This window comes from Danio aesculapii, chromosome 14 (assembly GCF_903798145.1).
Source record: "Danio aesculapii chromosome 14, fDanAes4.1, whole genome shotgun sequence".
In the NCBI taxonomy this organism is placed as follows: domain Eukaryota; kingdom Metazoa; phylum Chordata; class Actinopteri; order Cypriniformes; family Danionidae; genus Danio; species Danio aesculapii.
Window position 1 is genome coordinate 23440039 of NC_079448.1, and position 18094 is coordinate 23458132.

The following is an 18094-nucleotide window of genomic DNA, read 5'->3' on the forward strand; positions in this document are numbered from 1 at the left end:
CTTTTTAATTACTGCTGAACCTATACGGCCTATTTTTTTTATTGCTGTATCCACTGAGATTTTACTATTGGTTTGAATCTCTAGTAAATATAAATCGTATAATTATATTATGTAATTTGTAATATTTTTCAAACACGTGCAAGGAAAATTCATTTATTCATTAATTTTCTTTTCGGCTTAGTCCCTTTACCAATCAGGGGTCACCAAAGCGGAATAAACCGCCAACTTATCCAGCACGTTTCACACATCAGATGCCCTTCCAGCCGCAACCCAACAGTGAGAAACACACACATTCTTTTACACGCGTACACTACGACCAATTTAGCTTATTCAATACCGCACCTGGAGGAAACTCACGCGAACAAGGGAAGAACGTACAAACTCCACGCAGAAATGCCAGCCGGAGCTCGAACCAGGGACCTTCTTGCTGTGAGGCGATTGTGCTACCCACTGCGCCACCGTGACACCCGCAAGAAAACTTTTCACAGTATATCTCACTAAAAATTATTAAGGTCAATGTCATTAGCTTCCTTAAGATTTTTTCTTTTTTATTGCCTGCAAAACAAACACTGTTGTCCACATTATAAAAAATATATGAAAAAGTCATGAAATCAAATGTTTTATGTTACTTTAACTTATTTTATTACGTCAATACAGTTTCAATTAATTTGTTTTCTATTTAAATTTAAAGATTTTAAATATGTATAGTACAAATACATAAATAAATACTACTTGTACTCTATTTATAAAATGATTAAATTTGGGTCAAAGACCAAAAAGGATTTTCAGGCAAGTGTAATACACCGAAAAAAATATGTGTTCAAAATTGTTGCAAACTATTTATATGTGTTGAATTTAAACAATCAAATTAAATTTAGTAATGTTCAACCTAATTTGTTTGCTAATAATTCTACCCAAATAAATTGTTTACAACCACTTAACTTAAAAAAAACTTAGTAAATCCAAGGAATCATCTTTGAATCATGTTTTCAGTGCTTTACATGTAAATGTTTTCCATAAATTACGTGGTATCCCGTTTTATGGTCTTAGGAAAAAGCATACATTATATTGTCATGGCCAAAATTCTTCATACCCTTGGCAAATTCTGACTTAAAGTTACTTTTATCCAATCAGCAAGTTTGTTTTGACTTAAAAGGCTTCTCCCAAATGATAATAAGACAACGTATACAAGAGGTATCATTGTGGAAAAAAACATTTTTCAACTTTAAATTCCATTTGAAAAAAAGTAGCATGTCCAAAATTATTCATACCCTTCTCAATAATCAATAGAAATGCCTTTACTGGCTATTACAGAAATAATATGCTTCCTATAATTGCTGACCAGCTTTTTGCATGTCTTCACTGGTATTTTTGACCATTCATCTTTAGCCATTTATCTTTAGAACTCTTTCAGGTTTCAGGTTTTTATCTTTGCCATCACCCTTATATTTTGCTCCCTATACAAATTCTCAATTGGATTTAAGTCAGGGCTCTGGCTTGGTTACTTTAAAACATTAATGTTTTTGTCTGTTTACCATTTATTTACCACTTTTTATGTGTTTTGGGTCATTGTTATGCTGAAATTTTCACTGGTGCCCAACGCCAAGTGTCTCTGCAGACTGACTGTTGTTGAGAATTTTGATCAATTGCTCTTTTTTCATGATGCCATTTCCTGTGATTAGATTCCCTGATCCACCAGCAGAAAAGCATCCCCAAAACAGTATTTTTCCACTAACATGTTTGGTATGGTGGTAGTCGGATTGAAGGCTTCTCCTTTTTTACGCCAAATAAAGTCTATGTCATTGTCCATATACAATCCAATTTTTGTTTTATTTGACCATAAAACAGAAGCCCAGAAGTTATCTTTGTCCAGATGAGCATTTGTAAAGACCAAGCAGGCTTTTGTGTGTCTTCTCTGGAGAAGTGGTGTTCTCCTTACTCTGGGTCCATAGAACCCAGCAGTGTGCAGTGTCCTTTGAACTGTTAAGATTGTAAGTGAAGATTTCTCACCGTGTGAAACGTCTTGTATTTTTTAATAATACTTGCAATGTAGCCACTAGAATTTCAAAACATTCAGATAAAACATTTATAAAATCATTATAGCCCTTTTTTCATGAATAGGTCAACACGAAATCTGCGCAAGCAGAAATCCACAGATTTTTAGCCCATCATTGTGTCTATGTATTTACTTGTGTACATGCGTGTAAATTTATATTTATAAAGTTTTAAAATTAATTTCATTAATATTATTGTGTTTTATAATAATAGTAATATTGAAATGTTCATATGATTCATTTACAATACAGTTTGTAAGAAATATTTTATCTTTTAGTAGATATATTTTATAAGAGACTTGCTTTATTTAACAATTAAGTAGATCTAATTGGATTTGCATTGTAAACATTAAATAAAAGTTTTAAAAAGTATTATTTATTATTGCATATGTTAGGTTTTTAGTTAAGATACTTCTATAATGATTCCGCATAAATCTGCAGATTTTTTACAAAGTTCTCAGCAGAAATAGCAAAAAATGTCCGCATATTCTGTCTGGCCATACTCATGAGCAGCCATAATGTGCAGCCACAGGTCCTCACTGAGCTCCTTTGTATTAGCCATGACTGTCCACAAGTCAACTTTGGATTTTGGTCTTTCCCATACCCTGTGACCGTTTGTAAAGTATGAATAACTTTAGACATGCCACTTTTTGATTAAAGATAAGTAAAAGCTGAAAAATATGTTTTTTCACAATTATGTTTGTGCCTGTGTCATTTCCGGTAAAAAAAATTATAAAAATAACTTTAAATCAGAATTTGCCAGTTTGAGTTTTATTTTAATAGGTGTGGTTAGAATCAGTAAGTTTGTTGTTTTAACACAAACATATCTGTATATCTTAAAGAAGGTGAACATTATTTTACCATTCTTTGACATAATAGAATTACTTGACAGCCATGGTATGTGAATAATCTGTAAAAGTAATCCACAGACAGACAGAATTAAAATGAACTAAAGTGAATGAATGACATTAGGGATGCGTGAAAATAATATATAGGTCTTCTAATTACATCACTGCATAATATATTTTAGATGAGTACACAAAGACTTAATCATACTTTAAAATTACATTCATTTTGTATAAAGTTGCTTTGCAGTCCTCTAATTAACCAAACCTTTGGACCTCAATTAGCCTATGAAATAAATCAGATTCAATTTGTAAATTATTTGCGAAACCGTTCATAATTGTTTTTTCATAACAATTGGTGGTAAAGCTTTTATAAGAATGATTTTGAAAATGTTTTTACAGGAAAGTTAGAAAATGATCACGTTGATACTCATCTGATTGATAGTCAAAGCAGGCCCATAGCCGGTGGGGGTGGGGGGGGGGGGTTGTTGGGTGATTCAAAAAACCTAGAATTTGTCCCATACATGAGCTCATTTGACCTACTTTGACTGCAATGCCATCATAAATTGTGAAAATCGAAAAAGGCTTTAAGATCAAGCGGAATCCTCTGTTGGCTGTCGCGACTTCAGCTAATCAGTTTTGGTCAATGCAAACAATTATTTTTCATATAGTCCATCATCAGTCCAACATCCAGCTGTGCAATAAAACATACAATCTGACATATGTTAAGTCATCTTTCACTACTGACCTACTGTAATGTTGTTAAATAGAGAAAACATTTTACAAGTAACTTTTGGGTTTAATCTTATACTTCTTTCTTAAACCAAAAAATGACCAATAAAAAGGTGTGAAGCCCCAAAAGTGGCCCACATTTAAATTAATTTGAATACTAATTATGTTATTGTTGTTATCCATGAATATTATTATTATTATTATTATTATTATTATTAATTATTATTATTTAAATGGAAAAATTCTGACTGAGGACAGTTGAATGTACATGGTTAGTACAATATTTTTGGTACATCAAAAATTGTGGTTATGATGACCACCTAACAAGCTAATCCAGCTAAAAATAGTGCTTAAATTGTCAATAATATGCAGTGTTTAGGGGAGTAACACTTTTTGGTTTTGGACAAATAATAAACAAAGTAATGGGGTTTGACAAACCATATTTTTTATACCAACAACACACAAGCCTCTCCTACAAATGAGCGCTGGTTGTTTGATCACCAGATCTATGGCTTCTGTGCAGTATTGCCAAGAGTGCCAGGAGTAAAAATGTTACTATTTTCCCCAGCTGCAGGGCAAGTTATAACAGACAGAGGGTTAGTTGTAACACATGATTATAAAGTCAGATTTCTCACAATTATTTTAAACTCAGCTTACTTTAAATAGTGTAAAACAGTTATAATAATAGCTCCTAATAATAATAGTATAATAATAGTTCCTCAGTACTGAACTCAATTTTTTTATTCTATAAAGTACCACAAGTTTATTTATTTATCTACTGAATAAACACATTTGGATTTATTTGCATTATTATCCATTTTCATGCAATGCATTTATTTGCATTATTAGCAATACAACTTTTTTTTCTATTAAAAAATATTTTTATTTAAAAAGTTGTCAACATTACACTCAAAATTCAACAATTATTTCGTTTGTTTAATTGGTGTCCAACAGTGTGTAGCTTATTTGTATATTTGTAACACCCTGTTACAACTAACCCCGCTGTGTCCCAAAACTGTCTAGCAGTCACTGTGTGTTTTACAAATTTTAAAATGGTTCCATCTTTTAGCCTAGAAGACGGTGATCACAACAATATAAGTTTATACTTGCTTACTTTCACAGATTTTTTTTAAATGGTTTCTCATGTGTTTCTCATCCAAATTTCACCGAACTTTTTCAATAATTGGCAGGAAGATGTCTGCCGACACCATGGTGAAAACCTCAGAAGCATGCCATGGTTAACCCTGACCTTTAAACTCTGTGTTACAATTTACCCCATGTTACTTCGCGCTCCCCTAAACCTCATAATTGAATGGAAAATGAGGCAAATAACTGCAAAAAGGTCAACTTGTTCAGCAGGCTGGCTACGGGCCTGAAGAGGTTTTCAAACTAGGATCTGGGGACTTGCAAAAAGATGTAAGATAGTATTAGGGAATATTGGCAAATGCTTGCTGAAAAACTTTAAAAACATAACATTCATTAATTTTCCTTCAGCTTAGTCCCTTATTTATCAGGGGTCGCCACAGCGGAATGAACCACCAACTATTCCAGCATATGTTTTATGCAGCGGATGACCTTCCAGCTGCAACTCAGTACTGGGGGGAAAACGTAATAAAAATAAAAATAATAATAATAATAATAAAATTTTGATTAAAATAAATAAACATTTTATTAAGTTAAAAAATGATTCCTACTAAAAACTATATATATATATATATAGGAAATTAAGTATAGTACAAATTGTATCTTGATACAACAAATTATACAGATGCCTCAGTCAGAGTGGGGGTCTCTCACTAGTCATATTTGGGGGTCTTTCCCATCTAAACAATTGAAACCCATATCTATTCTGCATAGTAAAATGTCTGAATGCCTCTATGCTCTATATGCAAATTCCACAGGTGTTTTCAAGTTACTTTTATAACATAAGCCATATTTCAAGTTTACATATTCATGTTTAAAGCACAGCCTCAAAAGTGCATTTAATTGTATATATTTAGGGGGGAAAACGCAGAATGCCAGACTTGTTAAACTGAACAGCACTTCGCATATGTCCAAACAAGCACTTGTTTATAAAGAATGAAGCCTGTTTTAAATATAGCACTTCATTCCTCTCCCTCTCTCTCTCTTTTCTAACCTGCTTGTGGATTTACAGAGAGGTTTCAGCACCATGGAGAGAGGCATCTGATTATAAGAGGACACGTTTCCAACGATGCCTTTTATCACCTGCTTTTGTGTGTGTGTGTGTGCATTTGTGCTTTTATTGTGTGTCAGTATTGAAGCGAGTGTGTGTTCTATAGTTTCTGCATGTACAAGTGTGTGTTGGATGATGACAGCACACCAGGTGTCCCCTCAGCAGGGGCTCCACGGAAAACATGGGTAAACAGCAAACCTGCTGACGAGCCCTGACCTTATCCACTCCTCCATCTATCCATCCATCCATCCATCCATCCATCCATCCCTCCATCCATCTCTCCGTCCCGCTGTATGCATGTGTGCTCCGCATCTGTCCCTCTGCAGGACAAGTCTAATATTCATCTGCCCTCATTTGTCAAAGGTAGGATGAATCCTCTTTGCAGGAGGAGTGTGTGTGTGTGTGTGTGTGTGTGTGTGTGTGTGTGTGTGTGTGTGTGTGTGTGTGTGTGTGTGTGTGTGTGTGTGTGTGTGTGTGTGTGTGTGTGTCCTATGGCAGAATGAAAATCAGAAATGATGAGGCAATTGAATGAATGAAAGGTAAAAGATGAAATAGGGTGAGTAGAAAGGAAGGAAGAAAAAATAGAACTAAGCATTAGAGAAAAGATTTTTGAAAATCGTATTGTATTGAAGCTAATTGTATAGTTATTAGTTATTTAGTTGATAATTCAAACATGAAACAGTTGAAATATTATTACATGATGAAGATGTACATTCTATTATTGATAATCTATTGATTAAAAGGCTTCTTTCATAACAGATTTCCATCATTAGTATAAACATATGTGACAGTGAAATATTCATTATTATTCATTCATTTTAATAATTAATTATTAACATTATATAATCAATTACAAATATATTATTCTGAATAGAGAAATTATTCTGATTTGATGCTAATTTCTAAGCTTTTGTTTTATTTCAGCAAGAATTTAGTGAACTAATAAACATGACAGTAAAAAACATTTGTAAGTTCCGTGGTTAGCATTGTCACCTCACAGCAAGAAGGTTGCTGGTTTGAGTACCAGCTGGGCCAGTCGGCATTTTTGTGTGGAGTTTGCATGTTCTCCCCATGTAGGTGTGGGTTTGCTCCGAGTGCTCTGGTTTCCTCCACAGTCCAAAGACATGCGTTATAGGTGAATTGGGTAAGCTAAATTGGCCATGGTGTATGAGTGTATGTGTGTGAATGAGAGTTTATGGGTGTTTCCCAGTATATGGTTGCAGCTGGAAAGGCATCCGCTTCGTAAAATATATGCTGAAATAGTTGGCGGTTCATTCCGCTGTGGCGAGCCCTGATAAATAAGGGACTAAACTAAGGAAATGAATGAATGAATGACTTTATATTCTTTAAAATTCATGACATTCTACAAAAAAACTCTATTATTTCATAATTATTTTAATTATGTATAATGATAATAAATACTAATATGCATAGGCTATGTTACGTTGGCATATTGTTGGTATATGTTTTTCTTTTAGAGCATCGCATCAGTAGAATTTGATACCACAATCTGTTAGAGAATGTGTATCTTTTAAATCATTCAAGTATAATGTTAAGAAATGCCTCCTTATAATCAACATTGTGAACACTAGGTTTTTTAATATTAATGTTGTGGTTGTTTTTTGTAGTTCATTTGAGTATTTATTATAGTTTGAATTTGTATTTTTATTGGTATACCCCTTTAATGCAACATAGGTTCATTCTGAAAACGTAGCCCTACGTACATTTCTAAAGATCCCAAATTATGTAGCCAAAAGTACGTCTTTCAAACGAATGCTACAGGGCGGTATGACGTTGTTCCTTATTGCGGTTACCAGCTGATCAATTACCTTCATGTGAATGACTATTTCCCGCTGTTACCAGTTTGTCCTGTAGCTCGCCATGTACGTTGGTGTACTTGAGACATAGGGAGAATTTGATCATGATGGGGCTCGAGTTTGGTGAAAAAAGTTTCCATAAAGCAGGTAAGAAAAAAACAGATTCCAAAAAATAAAATAAACAAGTAAATAACAAGGTGAAAATGTGGTAAAATCTGAAAACGTGGTAAAAATCAAGCGAGGGCTTTTCTTTTTCTGGTTTGCTTTTCAAAACTGTCAGTTGGGGTAAGTGAAAAGGGTGGGCGGGTCAATCGGTGCTTTTGAAAAAAGTATTGGTTGGGTTTAGGGAAGGAGGAGGGTGGGTCAGTCAGTCATTCAGTCAGTCAGACGACAGCGGCCTCTGGTGGATTTACGGCAGAACAGCAGGCATGATTGGCACTCACTAGAGAATTTTGAGATCTGAAAAAGCGCATCCAGCAGACTCTGGTGAATTCGCGAAAACAAAAACTGCAAAAAAATGTACCTCCTAGGACGTATTTGGCACTCTCCAGAAATGTATATAGCTGTATGTTTTTTAGAATGAGCCTGGGTTGCTCTAACATCTGGCAATAAGACCACCAATGAAAAATAGTTTATGGACTAACTTGGGTACATTTCCTAGGGAATGTTAATTAATGTACACTATTCCTTGTGAAAAAATAAATAAACATCAAACAATTCTTTTGACAATCATACAATCATGGCAACATTTTTTTGAAGGGGAATGTAGTTTCATGATTAAACCATAGCTCTATATCATGTTTTTTGCTAGCATCATTTTAACCTGCATGAAAGATGGGCTTTTGGCCATTAGATATCATCACTATACCATGGAACAAACACTTTTTAAAATAACTTTAAAGAATAAAGAATGAACATGTGATGCTGGAAACAAACATGAGACCAAAAACATGCTAAAAAATCTCATTTGCAGAGATACAGAACCACAAAAAATGAGAGAGCGAGAGACAGTGAGAGAGAGACGTGTTCTTCCCAGAAGAGACAAGGTAATCTTGGCTGACCAACCTCGACCAAATTATATAAATTGACCCTCACCTTTGTAGAGATTCATTTGTCTGTTTACTCGGATGCTGAGAGAGCCTGGAGAGCAGGAAGGTCAAACCCTCAACCCCTGTGTGGATGCCAGCTGTCTGATAGAGAGAGGGAGAGAGAGAGCGAGAGAGAGAAAGAGAGACAGCTTCACTCACAGGAACTGATGAACTTTCGCAGAAGGTAAAGGCAAAGGATGGATGAAGCAATGGATGGATGGACGGATCAGCAGGTCCACTTGACCCCCCGATTAGCTGAGCTCGCTTTAATTAGCGCTGAGCTAAGTGCCAGTAATTAGCCGCATTGTGTCACCTGCCAGAGGCCCTGCACCATCGCAGCACACGTTGCTATGGCTACCGGAGGACAAGAATTGAGGGGCGGAGGAGAGAAAACTGAGGAGAGAAAGCGCCAACATTAGACATGATCCAAACATAAACAGCATGCAACAGGGACACGCGTGAGGGGTTGTTTCCCACCTAGAAAGTCCACTGGCATGAAATTCTAAAGCTAAAAAAATGATATTAAAAATTAAAAGTCAGCTTGCTCATGAACAAAACATAGGTGAGCATCATAAACTATTTGCATACTGTGTGATGCTTGATGCTAAAAATGTGTCTGGTGCTTTAAAATGGGTTTAATAATGTTTTGATGTAATTTATCAGCGTGGAATGACGCACTTGGTATAAATTCCGAACACTTTCTTTTGGTACTTAATCACATGGCAACAAACTTCCTTGAATAGAACTGTATGCACTGAGTGTTTCAATAATTACTTTTTTTAACTGGCAAGGTCTAACTAGATTCCTGAAGGATGTATCTGTGTTTGCAAAGCAGAAACCGAACAGCTGAAGTGAGAGGTATGGTTAGGGTTTTGGTTTTGTGCAGTCACTCGGAGCCTATTTAAAGCGTTAAAGATTGTTATATACATAAACAAGTATCAGTAAGACCTACATAAATTGAAATACAAATACTGTAAATGCCACTAGATTTTAAATGGAGAGGATTTTCTGATTTGGTATACAATATTTTAAAAGCAAGCTATGTACAAACGTTGGCCAATGTACTATACTAGCCAATCATAACTTAAGGTGAACGTAAAATCATTCAAATTAAGAGTACATAGAAAGCAAACAACAGGTTGTTTACGTGTTCGACGTTACAGTAAATAGTGGTCGATGGTGGTCCAGCTTTCAGTGACATAAAATGATACATTTTCATTTTACCACATATAAACTGTGCATTGTTTCATACCTCGACGAATTTGCCGGTGATAGTGTAGTTCGCTTGTTTTGCAACTATGAAGAGCGAAGTAAAAAACTAGTGGGAGAGAAAACGTTTGTATTTATTATTGTTTTTCTCATACCTGACCTCAACATCGAGTTTTTCTGAGGGATGAAAATGACAGGAAGCTGCAAAAAAATAAACGGAAAACTTCGCCAACAGGAATCGTCTTGAGAGCTGCAGAGATGTCATCCTCGTGTTTCTTGATCAAAGAAGGCCCTCTGCTGGACATACAAACAATGAGGTCTATAAATTGATTCATTTATTCATTCGGTCTAAACACTTTCAGTAACTCTAAAACCTCACTTAAGTCATAAGAAGTGTATTTATTTATTTTATATAGTCTGTGATTGTAATTATTAACATAGTCTACAAACGACTGACAACCAGAATTTTTGGTCAGTGCTGTTTTGCCATTTAAATCTTCACAAATCTCTGTGGGTAACGTTTACTCTCTTTTATTATGCATATTTTTTGCAGTTATTGTAGCTCATTAAAGCAGGGTAACCATAAATCAGACATGCTTTTGTAATTGTAATAAGGTAATCAATGAGCCATAATTGGCCTGGTTAAGACTTTTTAATGTTTTTGAAAAAGATTCACTAAGAATGCATTTATTTGATTTAAAAAAAAGTAAATATATTAATTTAATAACATCCTGTTTAAAATGACTTTTTAAATACTTTTTTCCCTAAGATCTTCCCTAAGAGCTTTTGCCAAATAAAAACCATAATTTCTTTTCACAATTTTTTTGTAACATCATAGTCTGTACTCTCGATTCTCTATCTTTCAAGGCACAGTTGACCAAAAATAAAAATTTACTCACTATTTACTCGCTATTTTCTTGGTTATTACCTTTGTGAGTTTCATTCTTTTGTTAAACGATACAGAAGATATTTAGAAGAGAAGGTGACACGGTGGCTAAGTGGTGAGCACTGTCACCTCACAGCAAGGTCACTGATCCCTGATGAATAGGAACTAAGCCGAGGGGTAATGACTGAATTAATTAAATAATGAATTAATGAATGAATGATATAGTCTGTGGATGTAATTATTAACATAGTCTACAGATGTTTGACAGCCTGAAATATTTTTGGTCAGTGTTGTTTTACCATTTAAAACTTCACAAACCTCTTAGTGGGAAATGTTTACTCTCTGATATTATTATTATCATTATTATTATTAATAATAATTTATTTATTTATGCAGTTAATAAAGTTTGTTAAACCAGGGTAACCACAAATCAAACATGCTTTTGTAATAAGGTAATCAGTGAGCCATAAAGTTTGGCCTTGTTAAGACTTTTTAATGTTTTTGAAGAAGTCTCATAAAGGATGCATTTATTTGATCACAAATGCTGTAAAAACAATAATTTAGTAACATTTTGTTTTAAATGACCTTTTAAATTATTTTCCTTTCTTCCAAATAAAAACCATCACTTTTTTCACAGTTCTTTTGTAACATCATAGTCTTTACTGTCGATTCGCTATATCTATCAAGGGACAGTTCACCAAAAATGAAAATGTACTCACTATTTACTCTACCCTCAAGTGGTTATAAACCTTAATAGAAAAAAAAATCTTATGTTAAACAAAGAAGTTATTTTGAAAGTGACCGCAATCCAACATCGATCCAACACCTTATTTTTAACCAACATCATATTGACATCAAATACTGACATTTATTCATCAGGTATAGCAACCTAAATCTAACATCTAATAGATGTCATATTGGTAACGTCCACGTCAAGCTGTAACATCATTAGACGTTGATATTTTGTTGTTTTTAGGTTGCATTGGAAAGTGACCAAAATGCAACATCTGTCTGACGTTGGACATTGACGTCAACCTGATTTTCATTTTCAACCAAAATGCAATGTCCCACAACGCTAGGGTACAACGTCAATCTGTGCCTGCAGGGAGAATTGTAATTTTTGGGTGAACTATCCCTTTATTGCCTTCTTACTGAGTAAATACATTTTAAAAATACAAAAATTTAAGAGACACAGTATGTATTTAGTAATTAAGCATTTAGGAATTAAGTTTTAGCTTTAAGACTATGAAACAGCATTTTTAAAGTTCATAAACAAGTGAAAACATGTTTTGAGCTAAAAGTTAAGCAGTCACAAGAGATGTTGTGCTAGCATTGCACTGCCACACACCTCCTCAAAAACAAATATAAATCTTCAGCAATGAATGAGCAGGATGTATGGGGGAGAGAGACAGGCACTGTGATGCTGCCAGAAATGTGCGTTTTCATTGCAGTAGGAGAGAGCTGTTGTGTGGGCCTTCAGAAACCCAGCTGAGGCGGTGTAACAGGGTTTCTCCTACTGACGTCAAAGCGGTCCGTGCAAACCCCGCAGTCTCTGGGGAAGAATACAGAGAGAGTGCAAAAAATAGCAGGAGAGCAGGCCATCGAGAAAGCCCTCGTCCTGCTGACATGGAGAGGTGAACCCGGAGATGAACCTGTGGGGGAGAGCAGATGATGCAAACACTGGGCAAACAGAGGGATTCCCTCATCTGGGGGCTCACAGCAGCCCACGTCCCAGGAATCACCCCACACACCGCGGGACTGCAGCGGTAATGAGATTCAATTACTGCAGAGCCTTACATAACCAGCTTGGAACACACTTTCACCAGTGTGTCTGAGATGCTCATGCAAACACAAGACAAATAAAACACTTTTGCTTGTAGTGTGAAGTTGATGGATATAGAAGTTTTTTGCTGTTATTAAAATTCAACAGAGAATTTGAGGTTATTAGTACAGGCATACATTGCAAAAACAAAACAAAACAAAAAAATTTTACTCAGGTTTTTTGTCAGGTTTCCAAATATCTAAAAATTCTTAAAGCAAAAGGTAAAAATCTTATCATGTTTTCAGAAACTATATGGCAAAATTCAGAGAGTTTTTTTCTCTTAAAAACAGAAACAGAAGCTTTAAAACAGAAACAAGCTTTCTTTCTTAAAATAGAAACTGTGAAAATCTTTTATTTTATTGTGGTGCATGTCTGAGTTAAAGAGGCTATTTTTAGAAAACCAAAATGATATGACATTGCATCTCTACTTCTCTTCCGTTCTCTGTCACTTTGGTTAATGCTTATAGAAAATATCCTGTACTCCAACATTGGTGTTTCATGCAATATATTAATATTATTAATATTATTAATATATGCATAGAGTGCATTTGGAAAGTAGCGCTTCACTTTTTCCACTTTTTTATGTTACAGCTTTATTCCAAAATGGATTAAATAAATTTATTTCCTCCAAATTCTACACACAATACTCTATAATTCATTCATTCATTCATTTTTTTTTTCGGCTTAGCCCCTTTATTAATCTGGGGTCACCACAGCGGAATGAATCGCCAACTTACCTGCATATGTTTTACGCAGCAAATGCCCTTCCAGCTGCAACCCATCACTGGGAAACACCCCATTATGACAATGTGAAAAAAGATTTTTTGAAATTGTTGCAAATATATTAAAAATTAAAAAAAAACTGAAAAATCACATGTACATAAGGATTCACGAACTTTGCTCAATACTTTATTGATGCACCTTTGGCAGCAATTACAGCCTCAAGTCTTTTTGAATATGGTGCCACAAGCTTGGCACATCTGTCTTTGGGGATTTTAACCCATTTCTCTTTGCAGTAGCTCTCAAGCTCTATCAGGTTGGATGGGAAGCAACGGTGTACAGCCATTTTCAAATCTCTCCAGAGATATTCAATAGGATTTAGCTCTGGGCTCTGGCTGGGCCACTCAAGGACATTCACCTAGTTGTTGTGATATTTTGGAGGTATGCTTTGGGTCATTGTCCTGCTGGAAGATGAACCGTCACCCCAGTCTGTGGTCAAGAGAACTCTGAAGCAGGTTTTCATTCAGGATGTCTCTGTACATTGCTGCATTCATCTTTCCCTCTATCCTGACTAGTCTTCCAGTTCCTGCTGCTGAAAAACATCCCCACAGCATGATGCTGACACCAACAGGCTTGTGGATGGTATTAGCCTGGTTTTCTCCAAACATAATGCCTAGCATTCACTCAAGAGTTCAATTTTAGTCTCATCAGACCAGAGAATTTTGTTTCTTATAGTCTGAGAGTCCTTCAGATTCCTTTTGGCAAATTCCAGGCGGGGAGCGGCTTCTGATCGCTGCACAGATGGTTGTCCTTCTGTAAGGTTCTCCTCTCTCCACAGAAGAATGCTGGAGCTCAGACAGGGTGACCATCGGGTTATTGATCACCCCCCTGACAAAGGCCCTTATCCCCTGATCACTCAGCTTAGATGGCCGGCCAGCTCTAGGAAGAGTCCTGGTGGTTCCAAACATCTTCTATTTACATTTGCTTCTATTCTATTTGCTTGTGCCTCGAGACAATCCTGTCTCAGAGGTCTATAGACAATTCCTTTGTCTTCATGCTTGGTTTGTGCTTTGATATGTTCTATCAACCCTGGGACCTTATATAGACAGGTGTATGCCTTTTCAAATCATGTCCAATCAACTGAATTTACCACAGGTGAACTCCAATTAAGCTGCTGAAACATCTCAAGAATGACCAGTGGAAACAGAATGAACCTGAGCTCAATTTAGAGCTTCGTGGCAAAGCCTGTGAATACTTATGTACATGTGAATTTTCAGGTTTTTCATTTTTAATAAATTTCCAGCAATTTCAAAAAACTCTTTTTGACATTGTCATTATGGGCTATTGTGTGTAGAACTTTGAGGAAATAAATGAATTTAATTCATTTTGGAATAAGTATAATATAAATATAATGTAATGCAATATATAGTTACACTTGTTTGAGACGTTTAATGTATCCCTAACCCAGAAATATAACTGTAACATCTTTATGTGTCTTTAATATTAGAATTTATTATTCACAACAAAATGATCAAAAATGCTCAACATTATTTATTTCTTCTCCTTAACTTGTTTATCATGCGTTATTTTAGTAGATAAATCCACATTAAGAGTGAGAGCAGCTGTAAGGTTGAATGCAGTTTGTTCTTTTGTCTTTTGAGAAGTATAAATACTGTATCATCTGTGTTCATCGTTAATCTGTAGACTAAATAAAATCAGAATTGATCCTTGTGAGTCTGCGAGTGCAGTCTAGAAAAGATTAACATATATGAATTATTACATTGTTTCCTTAAATTTAAATATGATTTCATCCATCTTCAATCCTTGCTTTTGTGTAAAAAAAAATTTATTTATCAGTTTATCTAAAAGCATATTACGATAAACATATTTAATTATCATCATTATACTGGTAACAAATTAGCATTTTTATAGGCTTTGCAAATCATTCCCAGTTTTATTTCATTGTGACTTTAATGTGTGCACTGCCTGCTAATGTGTGCACCTGTGAGACAAGACAATTTGAAAAGTGACTGACTGAAAAAGCGTATTCATTACTTCACTTTCATTCTGCTTCATTGTTTATTTGCACAGTTAAAGGGGTTTTAATTGGTAAAGATAATTAGCTTTCTCATTATAGAGATTTGAACACGCCATCAATAACATTCATTACTGCTTGCTGTATGTCGTTAACTCCCTCAATTCACAAACTGATATTACTGGATTACTTGCTCCACCTAGTGTTTTCTCTAAGTAAGCTTCTGTCAGCGAGGCTATCTTATAAAATATTAATTTGCCGCAAATATAGCTATGGAAAGATTGTGTCCTCATAACTGTTTATGTAATCTAGTTTAAACCTACAAAGTCAGTGTGACTTGAATTAAGCAGCAGCCCACCAAAAGTAAGTCAAAAAAGATTCAGAATTGTTGGTTATGATTATTTTTTCCATAAATTTGAACATATTCGCAGAGCTTCAACAGTTTTTTTCTTTAAGTAAGGTAAATAGATGTCATATTTGCCTAGATGCTAAGCAATGATCAGTGTTGGGGGTAGCGCATTTTACAAGGCGAGATACAATAACGAGTAGCAATTAATTGTGTTTTAATTTAATTGATTATAATGCATTACTTTTCAAAATATTTGAGTTACTTTTTGAAAATGTGATGCGAGTAACTTTTTAGTTTAATTGGCTTTTTAAAAATTAATTGCTGAATTAAAATGAATGCAGGCACGTCGTGGGAATAAGGTACCGACAGAAACCAAGATGGCAGATCAGAGCCTTGCATTTCTGCAATGGAAGAATTCTCGTCATCGAAGAAAAGCAAATGGGGAATGTCTCAGTGTACAGTGATTTTACTTAAGACAAAAGTAGCAAACTAATTGCTTTAAACATTCAATAATAATACAGCATGTATAGCTCTGGGTCAGAAAGTTCTCAGAAGACAATCCTAAATGGTAGTTTGATGTGTTTTTTTTTTTTTTTTGGTCATACAGTGCAATGTTAATGGCAAGAAAGAAATCCTGCCAGTTCTGAAAGAGATCAAGCCTCAGCCAGGTAAGAAAAAGTAAAGCAAAAGTAACGTAGTGCATTACCATAAAATGTAACCATAATTAATGCAACAAGTTACTTTTTTGGGTAACTCGATGTTGTAATTCGTTACTTTCAAAAGTCCCGAACAGCAAACTTTTCCAGAGTTTTCAGATGAGTGTTTGAAAATAATTGTCAAAATACTGTCCTCGGTTTAGTACAGAATTCTCTAGCTTACCAGATGTCTCCATTTTCCAAAGACCGTCTGTGTCCTGTTCTGACTTTTTGTCAGAATTGTGCGAGTCAACAGGGGCAGATATAGTGATTTGGGGGCACTATAAACAGTTCCAGCCACAGTCCTAAAATGCACCCCATGTAGTTTAATAAAATTTTTAATCATTTATTTTGCAAGTTTTTTTTCTTATGTCATTGAATCTCCTTTTTCATATTTTATCTTAATGAAATCTCTACATTTTAAGTGATTAGTTTTCTTAAAATGAATTCACAAAAAAAAGAATAAATCAAAAATAATAAGTTGATTTTAAAACTAAATATTTACCTGACTTGACTTCTGGACTGCTCCATGATTGGGACGAATTTGCGTAGATGTTATAATTATGTTAAAAAAATTAATTTGTTTGACCCTCACCATACAAGATATGATAGAAAACAATGTTATGTGTATAATTTATATCTCTAGGTATTTATTGGAGGCCCCAAGTGCCTGTTTACTTCGCTTATTGGTTAAATCCGCCCCTATGAGTCAGTCCCTGTTATATCTATCCATTGCAAATTTTTCTGTGACATTTTACCTGCAATGTAAAATTTTTAAATAATCTAAAATGTATGTTTTAAAGCAAACATGCTAAAGATTAGTGGATATTCTGTTGATAAAACGCCTTCCTACAAAATCACTTTACTCAGTGTACCAGCATGGAAATTACCATAGTAATAAATTACAGTAAATACTGTAGTGTTTTTAACCACACTTCAAGTAAATTACTTGAATTAATCTGTTGTGGTAATTCTATAGTCAGCTATGGTAATACGACAACTATAGTAATATAAACAAACTACCCAATACTGTACTTTAGGTTTACAAATATACTAAAATAAACCACAGTGTACCATAGTAAAAACTAAAGTATAGGCCTACTACAGATTTATTACATTTTATCAGTTCATTGTTAATAAATGCTATAGCGTACTGTAGTTTTACATTCTACACAGTGTCATATACTTAACTATAGTATCAACACAGATTTTTACAGTAGTAACAGTACTATAAATAATATTGCCACGTGGGTGAAGACTTTGCTCCACTAATGTCTATTTATTTTTTAAAAATGGGCTCTAAAGAGACATTTTTACCTTGTGTCATTTAATTATCATTATTCATGCTGCAGGATTACCCTACTAGTTGTTTCTTTAATTAGTGAGAAAAAGGGGTTGAGATTGATTAGTGATACAATGATTAAACAATTGCACCGATTGGCTATTAGCTGTGATCACAGTGTCAGTCAAAGGTTTGGAGAAACCAGCAACAATAAATACATAAAGGAAGAAACCCACAATTACAGTCAAGTCATTATTAGACATTCTTATTGTTCACTTGATTATTTTCTCAAATACTGCAAAATTGTTTGTTTCTCTGGTGGTTGTCATCTTTTTAGGGGAACTCTAGTACTACAGATCATCAGAT